General features: G+C 35.3%; 1 protein-coding gene across 1 annotated transcript in view; it reads left to right on the plus strand.

Annotated features, from left to right (window-relative positions):
* The window catches only part of EYS (eyes shut homolog), a 723,820-nt gene that overhangs the window by 314,804 nt on the left and 392,648 nt on the right, over positions 1-16,368 (plus strand). The window lies entirely within an intron of this gene.

The following is a 16,368-nucleotide window of genomic DNA, read 5'->3' on the forward strand; positions in this document are numbered from 1 at the left end:
TTCTAAGATCCATCATCATCATTCTCCAGCTGTTAGACTTCTGCCTAAATGCATGTAATTTTATATCTTATATACTTGTAATATGGGTTTAAAATCAGGCTACTTTATAGACTGTTTACATTATTATGTCAAATCTTAATATTTAAGTCCCTTTTCAATTGCTACATTTGTAGAAATATTAAATACTAAGAACTTATTTCATAAACATTCTTAAGAGAGAAATATAAATATCTTCTCCTATAAAATCATATGTTCAAGGTTCCTCTGGGTACCTTACTCCTGTGAATCAACTGCAGCTCAGTGTCATATGCAAACTGGCTGAACATGCCCTTAATCCCACTATCTATATCATTGATGAAAATATTAAATAGTGTTTATCTCATGACAACTCAAAAAATATTATGGTTTAGCTTAGACCTTTCAATATATGCTTAAGTAATTCACCCTCTCTTGATTCTGCAGAGGGCTACTACCTGCACAAAGACTTCTGTTGTGACTCAGATGTCTCATAACCTGTTTTGCTCATTGTTTGATGGCCAGTTTGAAAATTCAATCCTGTGCATTCTTCTGTTTCTTCTTTCCCAGCTCATGTTCACTCTAGACTCCTTTTTCAAACTTAAGCACTGCACCACCCTTTCACCTTTCACAGATGAATCTTCTGAATTAAATTAAATTGCCTATATTTTTTCCCTCTTCTGCTTGAAATTTTACACCAAACATTGTAAGGATATTTACCTTGCACTTGCTTCTGAGCCCAGCATTGTCCATCATGAAGACTTCATGAAACCAGATTCAGGGAACTTGAAAGGAATTATGATCTGAATTTTTAGTGTTGCCAAGATTACAAAGGTTTTCATGAGTGTTCTAATACTACAGTAAGGTAGATCGATGTAAGATACAGTTGTGATCCTGCAAAAAGAAGTGACATATTTGATACAAGTCTCTTCTGATGGGGTCCAGGGAAAGGACTTTTTTTCAGCTGATTTCTTCTCCTATATTGATATGCTTTAGAAAACGGATATAATTTCCTTTCTTATCATTCATCAGGTGCTACAATTCCAAGTAATGTCTACAAATAGAAGTAAGAAACATAAAAAGATCATAAAGTCAGGTTTGCTACTGTGCTGTGAATGTTACAATGTGAACCCTTACTCCTTTTGTACCCTTCCATTCATGTGTTTTAAGCAGTCTGAACATTGGTCATGTACAAACTGGTTGATAGGAGTTATATAGAGGACAGGAAAATAGAATTGAGAAAAAAAAAAAAAAAAAGGAAGGGAGAAATATCTCCTACTCTAGCAAAACAACACAAACATTCAAATAAATAATGAGTCTTAATGCCTGTTACACTATGGAATGGGCAGCAAAAGGACTTCTTTAATCCAGTATTGCTTAGAGTCTTCTTGTTTTGGGGATATGTCTTCGAATGTTTTGATTTTGTGGCTGGTAGATCAAAAAATAGGAAGCAATGAAAATGGTCCAGTAATGGGCAAGTGCCATGCTACCTTAACTGTGAGCAACACTGCCAGCTTCATCTATGATGTATGTGATATTTTACTCAGTGGTACAATGAACACTTCAACTTTCCTTGAATTATGCGTGAATCAATTACATGAACAGCCCTACAGGCTTCTTGTGAAATGAATATAAAAAATACCCTTTGAGATAGTCCTTGAATTGTGTGTTATCTGAAATATCTTTCTGTCTTCAAACCTTGGTTTAAAAATAAAACAACTCATTGGAAATGAGAGGGATGCTGGGAGTTGTAATTCAGTTCTATCCTGGGCAGATTGCCACTGAATCAGTGCTTCAGGAAACAGATTACCATCTGAAAAGATGCCCACCTACCTTCCTTTGTATTTCAGTCTTCTCAATTAAAGGTGCTGGCTGCCACAACAGTAAACACTACATGAATCAGCAAATTAATAATAAAGATAACATTGGGCCCAGGGGGCCTTTCAGAAGACAATTCAATCCAACAATCATATGATTGATATAATGAATATGTAATAGGAATTCCAAAGCCTTTTCATGGAATGTTCCAAGTATTCTGGGGAAGAGAAACTGTTTACATAAAATATTCTGAAATTTCTCATTTTATTTAATCCACAGTTGGCTCATCTCCACTTTTGCATCTTTTAGTCCCAGACCATTCAGTTTGTTTAGCTTGGTATTTCAAAATGTAGTCATAATAATGAGAAAAAAAATTCTTCCTTCCCCTCTAATTCTTGCATTGGCCTTTTTCAAGTGTTCATTTCAAGTACTCCCTGTTGATTAGGTTCAGAAGTCATAGTGGCTTGGAAGGATTAACTGTGTAGTGCTTTCAGCCTGATCAGGTGAAAATAATATCAACAGTCCTATGACAGGTCTTGCCTTAGATTATATTCTTGAATATAAATTTAATGTACTTATTGTTTGTGGGTCTGAGAGATGTGTAGTGCCACAAGTAAGTTTGACTCTATCTTTTGATTCACAAAGGAGGACTGGTGCTTTTTAAATCCATTTTTTGGATTATATTTAACTACATAATTTTTTTCAGAACTGAAGCTTTTTTGGCAGTATCTTTACAAGATTATTTTATACACAAGAGAGGTAAGTGTGAATATTTGATCAACAGAATTACTGATCAAAAAAATGCCAATTTTTTTCTTCCTTCAGTTCATGAGATCTTAGAAAAAAAATCTAAAATGGGAATATGTTATTCTACATTTCCTCCAACTAAAATGTAATTATTTTTAAACATTCATTATTATATCTACCTATCTATTCTTTTATTCTACTGATAATGAAGCTGAGTTTAGATTTTAGAGCATCTTGTTTCTAGTACCTATGTGCTCTTATTTTCTTGATCTGTTTGAGAAAGCAGCAGTCCTCATAATTAGCTAGGACCTCTACAGGGATCTAGGAAAGGGATTAAAACAATTCAAACATGGAGAGGCTCTATGAGCAAAAAAATGGAGTCTGGAAGATGTATTACTCTGTGTCTGTGGTACGCAGACAGCATGTAAGATAAGAAATGGTAATGTAGAACTGTCATAGAGTTTGTGTAAGATAAACAATATACTACTAGTATGAACAGTTGTGGGGGGGACCTTAGTGTCAGGTGCTTGGCAGCAGTCAACGGTGGATGGGAACTGACTGTCACCGTTAGTTTATCATCCTACTGTAAAACTTTCATACCTTCTCTCTGTGAGTGCCCATGGGCAGCTCCTCACAACACTGACTCTTTTTCTCTTCCTTCCACACTACTGCCTAACCCTTACTGTCCCTTGCACAACCACCTCACCCTTACTCCTCACAGCAGCACAGCCAACTGACACCAACTCTCCTCTCAACAACTTAACCCACTCTTTTATAACACCCATCCTTTTTGGACACAGCTGTGACCTATTAAAGGCAAGGCTGTTCCTATTCTTTGGTAATTAGTACAGCTGCACCTCCTCAGGGGTGAGATTGCCTTCAGCACTATCTCTATTCTATCAAAATCCATCCTCTCACACCTTAGAAGTGCAGTCTTGTAAGGCAACCTAGGCAACTGTATCAAAAAAATTATTTTTCAGAATCAAACTTGTTTAGGATTTCTTAAGTATCTTTTAGCAGAAATGTGATTTATCAGTACTGCACAGTCAGTCTTTTACCCCAAAGGAAATAGAGCTATTCTTTGGAGTTGTTCATGTCTTCTCTACCTCCAGGCAATATACAAAAAGTTCTCCTGTATTTCAAAAGACTTTACATGGGGAACATTTACAGAGCTGTGTGCCCCCATCAACTCAAAAAGTTATTTAATAGTAAAGTATTTGTTTTGAGGCTTACTCAGGTCCTGTATGCTGGGTACCAGAAAAAGCATGCTTCTGCTGGAAGATTGCTAATTGAAAAGCTTCATTTTATTTAAAAAGAGAAAGACAGCTTTCAAGGTCTGACCAAAGTTGCAGAATGCACATTACATAGAGCTATGCATCTAAGTTCCTCAGCACACTGAAATAAATGTAAGAAGCAAGTAAATTTTTAATATGGAAGAAGCAACTTCACTAGACCATTAGAATCTCTTAAAACTGGCAAGTAATAAAACAATAGGTTCTCACATTTATATGAGCTATGAATATATATGCCATACACTCTGTTTTGTCTATGAGAACGGATGCCACTCCATTTATATGTAGATAACAAGATGGATTTAGCTGATTTCATAATTGACTGCCTAGTTTTTTACACTTAGTGAAGCATGAATGTTTAGTGTTTGCATTGTGTGTATGTATATTAGGTTACATGAAAACAAAAGGAAGTGTGTATGGATTCAATCTAAGAGCCATATAACCCTGTATGCTATTTCCAGCAGTGGCCGTAAGGGGATTGCCAGGAAAAAAAAATGAAATGTGCACATTATTTGTCCTCCAGTACTTTCTTATGTTCTCTCAAATGGGAGTTTTCCTGAGCCTGTTTTTATTTGTTCAGTGAAAGTCAGTGAGTGTCTACTTGCACCATCTTCCCTTGAACATATATAAACTTTTCCTCTGAGGAGGGGGCTTTGACTAGGCAATCTCCACAGATCCCTGCCCATATCAGCTGTTCTGTGCCAATATGGTACAGCAAACTGACCCACAGGTCTCATCTGTTGCATGGAAAAATATCTCCCTTTTAAAAAATTTTAACTACTGCTGCTGCCAGCTTTATCCCATATCTAGTGTGGAAAAGGAAAATGAAAAGAAGATTCCAAGCCAAGCTTTCCTTGCTTTTGTGGGCCACTGCCACATTGCTTTATACCTCTTCCTTTCTAGGGTAAAGGTTTCTTGTTTTCCCAGTCCTTCCCCCTTCAGAAGCCATCACAAACTTTTAGTCATCCTTGTTGCCCTTTTCCAAGACTTTTTAATTACTATTTTTCCTTTACTAACACAACAGGACAGGAAGTACAAACAGTATCCAGGCTGTGGGCCACTCTGTGATTTATACAATGGCATCTGTTTTTTTCCACTTCTCTATTCCTCCCATAACAAAAGCAACTAACTTTTCACTAATGCTGTGAGAAAAGGGAGCACAGGTGTTTCAGTATTATTAGCTGGCTGATCACTAAGATGTTGTTTCCATGGAGAATAGTTAGAAAAAGTTAGCATGCTACGCGTGTCTATACTACTGTATGTATCATTATTTTATATCTATGTATATAAATATAAAATGAATATAAATATGTGTCTACATGATTTTTCATTACATCACATTTTTTTATTTAATCAAAATCTCATTCTTACCATCAGATAAATAAGAATAGGAAATTATGTTAATCATAATTTCTAGTTATTTATCCATTTTATAATGACAAATGCTGGTGTCTTCATGTGAAAAATACTAACTGTAACACTATCAAATGAAATAGTATAATAAAAATGCACATCATGTCCTGTATTTTTCTTACTTACATGACAAGAATATAAGGGAAAAAAACCAAATCCATCATAGTCCTTATTTTATACCTGCTAATATAAAAAATTACTTTAGTAAACTGCATTTAATAACTATTAACATGCCTCTACACTTTGAACTATAAACTTTGATTATAGTTCTGTAACTGTAATCAAAAGAAGCTTAGCATGTAGTTAAAAAAAAAAGTAGTTCTCTAAGTGAATTATTTTTCAGAATTATTTTAGAAATATTTTTGAGAAGAATATTTAATTTATATGTTGCTCTTTTTGTATGCTGTTGAATGAAGGGTAAAGGAATCTTCCATAGTCACAATGAGGCAACAGATCTGTTTTAGAGGGGTTGTGCCTGTATTAGCAAATTAACCAGAAGGTCAAGATCACTGGATTTGGAATAAGTATGTAAACCTAACAAATAATGTATCTGAAGGTGTTTAATGTGTACAATATGCCTGACAGAATACCTGTCTCCTAGAGCTTCTGGGCAAAGGTAGGGGAAAATTATCATTCTGTCACTCAAGTGGATTATATGTTTTGATATTCAAACATATCAAACAATTTTCATTACCCACTGTGATATTTAGCTAATTAAATAAGAAAAGGGAAATATAGAAAATTGAAAATTACTAGAAGCTGTAAAAGTGGAGCATGAAGAAAAGCAAAGCATTAAGACACATATCCCAAACATGACTATATATATTTTTTTTAAATAAATGCATGCTCTATCATTTTTCAGCCTTTACTAGTGATATTTACAATGGCAGCACTTCATCTAGTTAAAATTACTCACTCTCCTTATCATTTTATTGTTCTAAAATTCAACAGTAAAATGCAGTCTGCTAGAGAATTAGCATTGTCTACAAAAATGCAGACAGCAGTGTCTGGAAATGAGGCACTAAAATCTAGTAGGAATAAAAACAGACCCAAAAGCAAAACACAAATCTAATACAAATCACCCATCTGCCCAGTCCCAGAAAAAAACCATTTTAAATCTTACATCTGAATAGCTATTGCCAATTGTTATATTCTATTTTTTAAGCAAACCTTTAAAAAATTCATTGCCCTAAAAGACACAGGATGCCTCTGCCCTATGTATGTATTGGTTTAGCGTTTTGGCTTTGTTTTTATAGCTAAGTTGTTTTGTGATTTTATGATACAGAAATCAAATAAAAATAGCTAGTGGGAATCACATTCACATCCTCATTATACAAGGGACTGAGCAGGTGGGAATGTACCTGTTACAGAACATTTTTTTCTAGTTAAACACAGAGAATATTTAATTCAAACTTACCCAAAACATGAATGCCTAAGTAAAATCCAAGACCTAGAAAAATACTTAATATTTCACAGTGCTTTACGATATAATATGCTGCTTATTTATTCAGCATACCATATGAAATACTAAGGCATGTTACAAGTGGTTCAAAGACATGTCACTATTGATATTTTTGCTGTTAATCTTCAAATGTTTGTGATATTTGTGGCATTCTTTTTTTTCTTTCTAAAATATATATTCTAAGCACATATACAAAAATGACAAATATACTGCTAAGAGTATTTTATAGTGACTGTTTACAAAAGCAGCAACAAACCTATCACTTAATTTACATCACTTAAAAATAAGATTACTGTACTTAGTTACATTATATTAACAAGTCATATAATGTGACAGTTGACAATGTTTAATATGTTATTGTTTAAAATCCCTTATTTACTGTTTTGCAGAGTTCAAACCTACTGGCATTTTGCAAACATAAGAAATTTACTACCTTGTATCTTGAGTGACAGCCCTCAATTTGAAAAATAATGAAGACTGTACTTCATATGAGGTCTGCTAACTCAGACTACAAGACAACAGTTTACTGTAGAATCCTTGAGGGTATTTTTTAATTAGTAGATGGATATGCTCACTTTTTACAATAAAAATTGTTACAAGAACTATCAAAAAGCAATGAAAAATATTACTCCTTATTTTAAGGCCAAGATAGAAGTATTACCATTCCAACTTGTCTGTATAAAAAAGGCTTCTTCTAAACTTGTCCATTGACCTTGGTAGCACAAAAAAAAAATTAAAGCCTGTCTATTTCTGGTCATTGCTTAAAACAATATAATTTCTGCAGGTTTTATTTGATGGATTGAATGACTGATTGATTGATTGATTTTGCTTTTTAAAGTACATTTATTGAAAAAGTTGAAGGGTAGCTTATGCCTATTTAATTTTACTGTAGCCTGCATTTAAAAAGGTAGGAAAATGAAGTAGGTTTGAAAAAAAATTAGAGCATGTATTATTTTTTTTTTAAAGAGCAGGCTCCCATTGTCTTTCAGATGTATAGACTGATGCTTTGTAGAGATGGGGAAGGACATAGACAAGGGAAAAAGAAAGGAAAAAAAGAGGGAATTATCAAGGTAAATCGTTAATTTTAAAGCCCATAATAATAATAAAAATGTTTTTTTCTATCTAAGTTCAGCATTTAAAATGGAAATTTCAGAATTAGTCTCCAGGGGAGCCATACAACATTTTATAAGCACATGTATATGCCAGTATGCATGCATATGATTAGTTACTACCTTAGAATTTTACTCTATAAATAAGTCCATCTGACTGAGTAGCAATACTGGAAGGATACTTTTTACCATAAAACCCTTTAGTAATTACAAATACTATTTATATTTACTCAAATTTAAATATATAGGCATTGTGTTCTATGCCTGAATGCGACACACAATGTAATTCTATTATAAATTCTTTTAAGTGTCATAAACTATGTATATTAATGTAACTGGAATTAAATATTCTTTCTTTTCATGGGTTTACCTGAAATGCTTTGCTATATCCTGAAGATTTCATGCTGGAAAATCTCAATTTCAGTTCTGTAGGACACAGCTAAAGATCAGTGTTCACCCAGTTTCTATTAATCTGCCCTGGTGAATTCAGTGCTTTTCCAGGGAGCTCAACCCAGGGGAATAATCATTTCCCTTCAGAAGATAATGTAGTACATAGTACTAGGTAATACCAGCTACAGATTTTTTTTATTCTCCAACTGTGTACACCTGAATTACTTCATGCTGAAGTAACCATAACTTAGGAAGCACTAATGATAGCAACAAGATTAATAACTATTGTAAAATAATCATCCTCACGGTTTGAATATTGAAGTAAAAGTTTATTTTCATTGTTGATATAATTTACAATAACTTTCTGTCTACTATTGAAGTTCTCTGTACTCATTAATGTGTTAGAGAATTACGGGAGAGAAAATGGAACATAGGAACTGCCATTTAGTGTCACACCTCAGCCTCATTTTGTTCTCTATCTGATCTTATACTGATTTCAGAGGAATGCCTGAGGAATTCAGTAGAAAAATATTTTTCTCCACAACTCTTCATCTACCACCACAGATAAATCTCACTTTAACTGGTTGGAAGCAGTGATTTCCCTGAAGCATAAGTTCAAAATCCTTCATAAAGGTTATTTCAAAACATTTTTGCATTAAATATGAACATTTCTGTATCCACTAAATTTCAAATCCTTTCTAAGATTTCCCTCACAAGTCTACCATTAAAAATTGTTCATCTGTTCATCTCTAACAGTGTTGTGTAGGTCATGAATATTGCTTTATATGTCTCCTTGTTTTGATTTCTTCCAGAACTCAGTTTTACAAAGTGAGTATAAGTCATTCTGGATAGGTGTCCCTGAAACACTACTGCATGATTGCAGGTGCTCTTTTTCTCTGTGAGTGTTGCTGAATATGTTCTTCAGATACTAGGTACTTTGGTTCCTACTAAGTATTCCTATTATTTTTCTCATTTTCTCATCAACAATCTACTTGTGATGGCCTCACAGTAAGAAATGTATTTGCTGTTTTCTCTCAAATAATAAATAAAGAGAACAGAAAGACTTCAGGAAACAAACTCAGCCATCTTTGCTTTCCAAGTAAATATAGAGGACCAACAGTAAGTAATTGCAAAGCTATAAAATAAGGAGCATAAAACATAATTCTTTACTGCCAGTGGTCTGTTGGAATGAAAATATTTATTTTTTATTCTAAATATTAAACTGATTTGTAAAGGGTAATAAAAACTAAAAATAATAACATGTACAGAGGGCCAAAAAAGAGTGAAGAGACTACAGTCATCAGCAATTCTTTGACTATGTTTGATTATTTTCTTCATCAGAAAACAGTTGTCTCCTATTTTCATTTCTTCCATCTATTTAGTAATGTTTGATCCAAGTTTTAGAAAAGGTTAAAGGTGCAATTGAAAGGTGCAAGCCAATTTTCTATCCCACTCTTACTTGCATGTTGGTAAAAACATTTGTTCTGTATTATGTTTTGTAAATATCTTAACAGTTTTAAATATCTCCAGCTAGTTAGATTAAGAAATTAAGATGGCACTCTAGGCACTACATTGGCAATGCGAGCAGTGAGGTTAGCTTAGAATGGTAAACTTTTAAAAAACCTGTATGCTATAAACCTTGTGCAATATCTTAGTTGTATCATTGTAATACATTCTCTAGAGAGGTTGCAGGCACTGGGGAAAAATGAGAAGTATCTGTTTTTCACTCTAAGTCTTGACATGTTTGGCAAACAAAAACAGTTTGAACTGAGAAATTAAATTTATAGCTTAATGGTGAATAATCCCAACAATCTATAGGCTTGTTTCCTGAAATTCTCCTCAATGGGAAGGCTACCAGACATGGTACATTAGGCACTGTTGAGAATTTTTCTGGTACAATATGGTTGAATGACAAAATAGATAGTGGGGAAAATCAGACAGTGGAAGAAATTCTATGAATGCCAATATTGGTAACTAATATTGTTTTCACTTGTTTTGAAGAAATGCAAACTTTCCTTTTTTATTTAAAATCTTAATTAAATGGATAAACCATCTCATACTGTGCATGTGCTGAAAGACGTGCCAGGGATAAAGACCACATTGGATCAACAGAGACCTGTGGTTGGAACTCAGAAAAAGGAGAATTTGTGACCTTCTGTGACCTTTAGAAGTAGGGGCAGGCAACTCAGGAAGACTTACAAGGACTTGGTCTAGTTGAAAGTGTCCCTGTCCATAGCAGAGCGGTTGGAACTAAATGATCTTCAAGGTCCCCTTCCAACCCAAACCATTCCATGATTTTCTATGCCATGAAGTTATGCAGGTAGAAAACTGGAAGCACCAAAGCTCAAGTAAAACTTAATCTTACTAGTGGCATAAAAAATATTTCTATAAATAGCATTTATATATTATTTTGTTGCATTAGCAACAAAAGGAGGGATAAGGAGAATCTTTGTACATTATTGGATGCAAGGGGGGAAACAGTGGAAACCGAGGCATGCAAAGCTGAGGTACTTGATGCCTTCTTTGCCTCAGTCTTTAACAGTACCTGCAGTTGTTACGAGAATCAATTGCCTGGAGAAAAAGGACCTGGAGGTGCTGGTTGATGGCCGGCTGAACATGAGCCAGCAGTGTGCCCGAGTGGCTCAGAAGGCCAATGGCATCCTGACTTGTATCAGAAGCAGCATGGCCAGCAGGATTAGGGAAGGGGCCATTGCCTCTGGTGAGGTTGCACCTTGAATTCTGTGTTCAGTTTTAGACCTCTGATGATAAAAAAAGACAGTGAAGTGCTGGAGCATATCCAAAGAAGCTGAAAAAGGGTCTAGACAGCAAGTCCAATGAGGAGCAGCTGAGGAGTTCATAATTGTTAAATGCCCCTGATTAACTTTCTGTCCTTTAAATGTTTGGAAATGGGTTCCAAGAAGTCTTGCCCATGACCTTTCCGGGGACAGAGATAAAGATAATTGGCCTATAGTGTGCAGTCTCCCATTCCACTTTTTCTTCTTGAAGGTAAACATAGTATTAATCTTCTTCCAGCTAATAAATCACCCAAGGCCACTGACACCTTTAATTTCTATGTTGTTGTAAGTACTAAAACAGCCATTATATTTTCCTCACAAATTATCTTTGTTTTTCTTAACTTACTGTGGGTGGCTGACCACTGATATAAGCAAAATAGAGACGTACCTATTTTCATTGCTGATTCCTTCATGTACACTGAAGCATTTAGGAAACTTCAGGTACACACTTTTTAAAAATTGACACTCTTTATAAAACATGATAACAATAACCCTTACACACTAGCATATAAATTGTTCTCTTATAATAGCTGCAAAATTCATTAACCTTTGTCCTATTGGTTAGTGAACAGCAAATGACGGCAATCCAGATGATCATGATAGCATGCCTCTTAATGGAAAAGTGTATTTCATCAGTTACTATTTTCTTTGGATTCATGGATAATACTGCCTATAAGATCCCATAAAAGAATCCATTGTGTTATTCTGAAGTCTGGCAGCCACTGCTTATTTTGCTTGTTTTTGAGTGGTTTTGTTTTTGTTTGTGATTTTGTTTTTGCTGTTTGTTTTTGTTGATTGTGTTTGCTTGTTTGTTTGATTTTTCTCTGACACTTATTTCATGAAATATTAAATAGATGTGTCTGGAAGAAACTGTTCCAAGGTCTGTCTTCCACAAGCATTTGTTTAGTCTTACTGTCTCCTTCTTTTCCATCTTCTCAGTTTTCTCTAGGTTGCCTCCAACAGCTAGTATGCTTAACATTGCAGAGGTTGTAGAACCTAGAAATGGTTAATTTTCCACACTATAAACCCAGCTGGAACATCTCTAAATATTAGAATAGATGCTTTACTTGGATAGAGTGGTAAAATCAGTAACATGAGCTTTGTCTTATAGTTCAGTCACAAGCATAGATATACCTACAGTGAACTGCTATCAGCAGAAGAGATCAAATAATAGCATCATACCACCTTAGTTGATTATTACTGTTGTAATTGTTATACAATCAAACTGGGACAAATGGAGTAGTCTGTGTAACATTTTAGCGGCCTCTAATTTGCATTGTCTTCCCTGACTTTATTCTTTAGAGCTGTAGAGCTGTGTGAATAGAGTAGAATTTACCAAACATATGTAGCTAAATTACCATTTGCTGCTGCTAACTCTCTTTTTCCTCTTTGGTCGATGTACAGTACAGAAACAAAAGACCTAAAAGTAAAAATCAATGCTTCCTAATTTTGAGAGCTTCTTGTGTACTAATTTGAGTATGTCACTGACTGATACAGAACAATCGACACCTTTGGGGATAGGATCTAAATAGCTTCCCAGACTGAGTTCTCAGTGATGAAGCTCCTGTTGAAGATGAAAATGCACTGTTAAATCTGTTGTTGAGTATTATGCTGACAGTTCATTTGGTTTTGTTTCAAATCTGTGGATACCTCTTGAAAAACAATAACAGAATTTGCACTAATTATACAATTTTTCCCTTTGTTTTGAGGGAAATGCTGAACATTTCTACCTGAAAAAAAAAAAAAAAATCAGTTAATGACATAGGCAGACTGCAATTGCTTCATTGTGGCAAGTGTGCAAACTTAGAATCTGAAGTAAAAGGAAGACAAGCCCAGACCACTAATAAGTGTGCGATGGATGAGTCTTTTCAGTATGAGTCTTTTCAGAGAGCTGAAGCATCATGTGTGGCACATATTGCTGAGATTATTCAGAAATTGAGAGCAAAGATGAATGCATGACCTGCTTTCAAATCAGAATGAATGCAGCTCCTGGTAGCTCAGCATGATGTTTTCTTTAGATTCAGAACCAGCTGCTTCAAAACAATAAAGAAAATCCTCTCTAAGCTATATCCAACCTTCAAATAGGAGACCAACAATAGCTGGCAGGGAGTGGAGGAATTCTGCATTGGCTTTTGCTATATTATTTCAGGCATCTCCTTTTCTCATGATTCCTACAGTAAAATCCCATTATGAAAACTGACATCAGCAAGACTACATATATATTTATACACACATACATGCATATTTATATACACTACTTTGTTACAAAAATAGTGTTTATCTGGAGAAATAAATGAATAGTCCACATTTCCAGGACTAAATACTGTATAAGCAGAGTTTAAGATATATGTTTAAATTATTATATTAAACCTTATCACTGGAAGTAAAAAAATAATGTGCCTTTGCATGGAAAAAGTAAATTTTGTTTCTGAAGCAAATGATGAGTAATGACTTCTGTACGTTGCTATAAATGTGTGGGCAGAAGAGTTGATACACAAGGAATCTTCATGCTGTTCAGAAAATATATATGGTCTTCAATTCAGAGCTACTAAATTTTATTTTTGAAAATGTAGGCATTGAAAATGTTGCATTAAAATATAACAGCATAAACTGAAGGTAGTGCAGATGTTAATGGTTCTTCAATGACACTATTTACTGTCACTATTTATTTTATGTATAATAACTTTGAAATAGTGTGACATGGTGATTCTTCCCCTCTATTCCACTCTTGTGAGACTCCAGATGGAGTGCTGCATCCAGCTCTGGGGTCCCCAGGACAGGAGGGACATCAACCTGTTGGACTGAGTCCAGAGGAGCCCACCAATTAGATCAGAGGGATGAAGAACCCCTCCTATCAGGAAGGGCTTAGAGAGCTGGGATTGTTCATCCTGGAAAAGAGAAGGCTTTGGGGTGACCTAATTGTGGCCTTCCAGTACCTGAAGGGAGCCTACAAGAAAGCTGGAGAGGGACTTTTTATGAGAACGTGTAGTGACAGAGCAAGGGGAAATGGATTTAAACTGAAAAGAGGGTAGATTTAAATTAGATATTAGGGAAAAAATCTTTACTGTGAGTCATGAGACACTGAAACAGGTTGCCTGGAAACATTGTGGATGCCTCATCCTCAGAAATGTTTAAGGCCAGGTTGGATGGAGCTCTCAGCAATCTGGTCTAATGAAAGGTGCCCCTGTCCCTGGCAGGGGATTGCAAATCTTTGAGGTCCCTTCCAACCCAGGCCATTCTCTGATTCTATGATTCTATGATATATGCGGCATGAAAGAGGATGTTAAATGTTAAGTATTTGACACCATTACCATTAGCATTTAACATTACCACAATGTACATGACAGACATTCAATATTTCATTTTTAAAATAATATTAAAGTTTGTAAATTTCTGTTATAATTTTCATTCATCTTTTTTTTCTGGTTTGAATTGATGTTTTCCCCCAAGCAAAGTAGATCCTTCTGTTTCTTTCAGAAGTTCCTGTTAGTTTGACTTTGTATCCTTCACACAATATACTGAATAGTCAAAGAAAGAAAGCACCAATCAAGAGGACAAAGCCTCTTCAATAGACTTCTTGAGGGCTTACAAGCATTGATCGATCATATTATTGTAAAAGGTATCAAAGACTGAATTTCAGCCAAGATAAGCATTATTGAATATTGGGTACTTCTCTGAAAGCATTTAGTATCTCCATGATTAGATCTATTCTGCACTCAACAGTTTTCTCATGCATAGGGTTATCATTTACTATTTATACATGTTGTTAACGTAGATTCTTTACACACTGAATTTTCTAGAGGCAGATCTTTGAAGTTATTAAGCATAGACCACACTCTGAACCTTGCACTTGTTCAGAAACAACATGAACTGAAAGTGAAAGCATAACAATTAATAAAACTATGAGAAGTACAATATAGCACTCAGTTTAAAATGTAGCAGAATCAGTCTATTGAGATTTAGGTGATACACACAGACTTGCAAAACAAAAGCTTACACTTAATCCAAACTTGTAAAAATAGTAAGAAAATGCTACAGGAAATACATCTCACAGCCATGCTCTGAGTTTGGAAGCTAGCACAAATGAGTAAAAATATATTGGGATCATGCTAGTATGCCCACATAAATCATTACCATTCAGATCCATTTTTTTTTCTGCTCATACAGGGAAGCATCCTGAGTCCTGTAGTGAGCAAATCCTTTTTTAGGTGTGGCCTGCATCCTTTCACCTCCCTGACACAGGAATAGTAGTTGATATATTGTCAAAGCTTCCATCCCTTCCTGCCTATCTCCTCCTTGCTTATTATCATGGGGGTTAGAATGGAAGTCAGGGTGTGAATCACAGAATGGATCAGGTTGGAAGGGGTCACACAGGACCATCTGGTCCAAACTTACTGCTCAAGCAGTGTCATCCTAGAGCACATGGCACAGCATTGTGCCCAGATGCTTCTTGACTATCTCCAGTGAGAGAGACTTCATAACTTCTCTGGGCAATTTATTCCAGTGTGCAGTCACCACACAATAAAAGAGTTCATCTTAATTTTCCTGTGGAGCTGCCCAGGTGCAGGACCCTGCATTTGCCTCTGTTGAATTTCGGACAGTTCTTTGCCCATGTCTCCAGCTTGTCAAGGTCCTTCTGAAGGAAGGGCTCTGCACAACCCTCTGGGATGTCAACCACTCCCCCCAGCTTTGTGTTATTAGTGAACTTGCTGAGGAGGCCTCTGCTCATTCATCAAGTCATTGACAAATAAACTAAACAATACTGGACCCAGAATTGAACTTTGGGGGACAAATTGTTCCTTCTAATAGAGCCTGAGTATATGGGTATTTAGGGCGGAGAGGAAGAGAGTTCCATCCAACCTCATACACATCTGCAAGAAAACATACTTTCATTTTAAAATTTTAAGCAAAGTTTACAAGAAGCAAACATAAGCTTCATAAAGAAATTTTCTCAGTTTAGCTCCCTTTGCAATACAACATAAAATCATAAAAAAAAAAAAAAGTGTTGAAAGAAATCTTAAAGATCATCTTATTCCAACTCCCCTAACTCCACCATGGGCAGTAATGTCTCCCACAAGACCAGATTTCTCAGGGCACTAGCTAATCTAGCCTTGAACTCCCCCAGGAATGAGGCACCCACAATTCTTCTAGGTAACCTGTTCCAGATCTCACTATCCTCTGAGTAAAGCATTTCTTCCTAGCACATAAACTAAACCTCTGCCTTATCACTATCTACCCAGGCAAAAAAATCCCTGTCACTTTTTTTTATAAAGAAAGAAAATGTTAAAAAGTTTACTGATGTTTAAATCACCTCCTTAAATCTTTGG

Source organism: Vidua chalybeata, chromosome 3 (assembly GCF_026979565.1).
Source record: "Vidua chalybeata isolate OUT-0048 chromosome 3, bVidCha1 merged haplotype, whole genome shotgun sequence".
Lineage (NCBI taxonomy): Eukaryota > Metazoa > Chordata > Aves > Passeriformes > Viduidae > Vidua > Vidua chalybeata.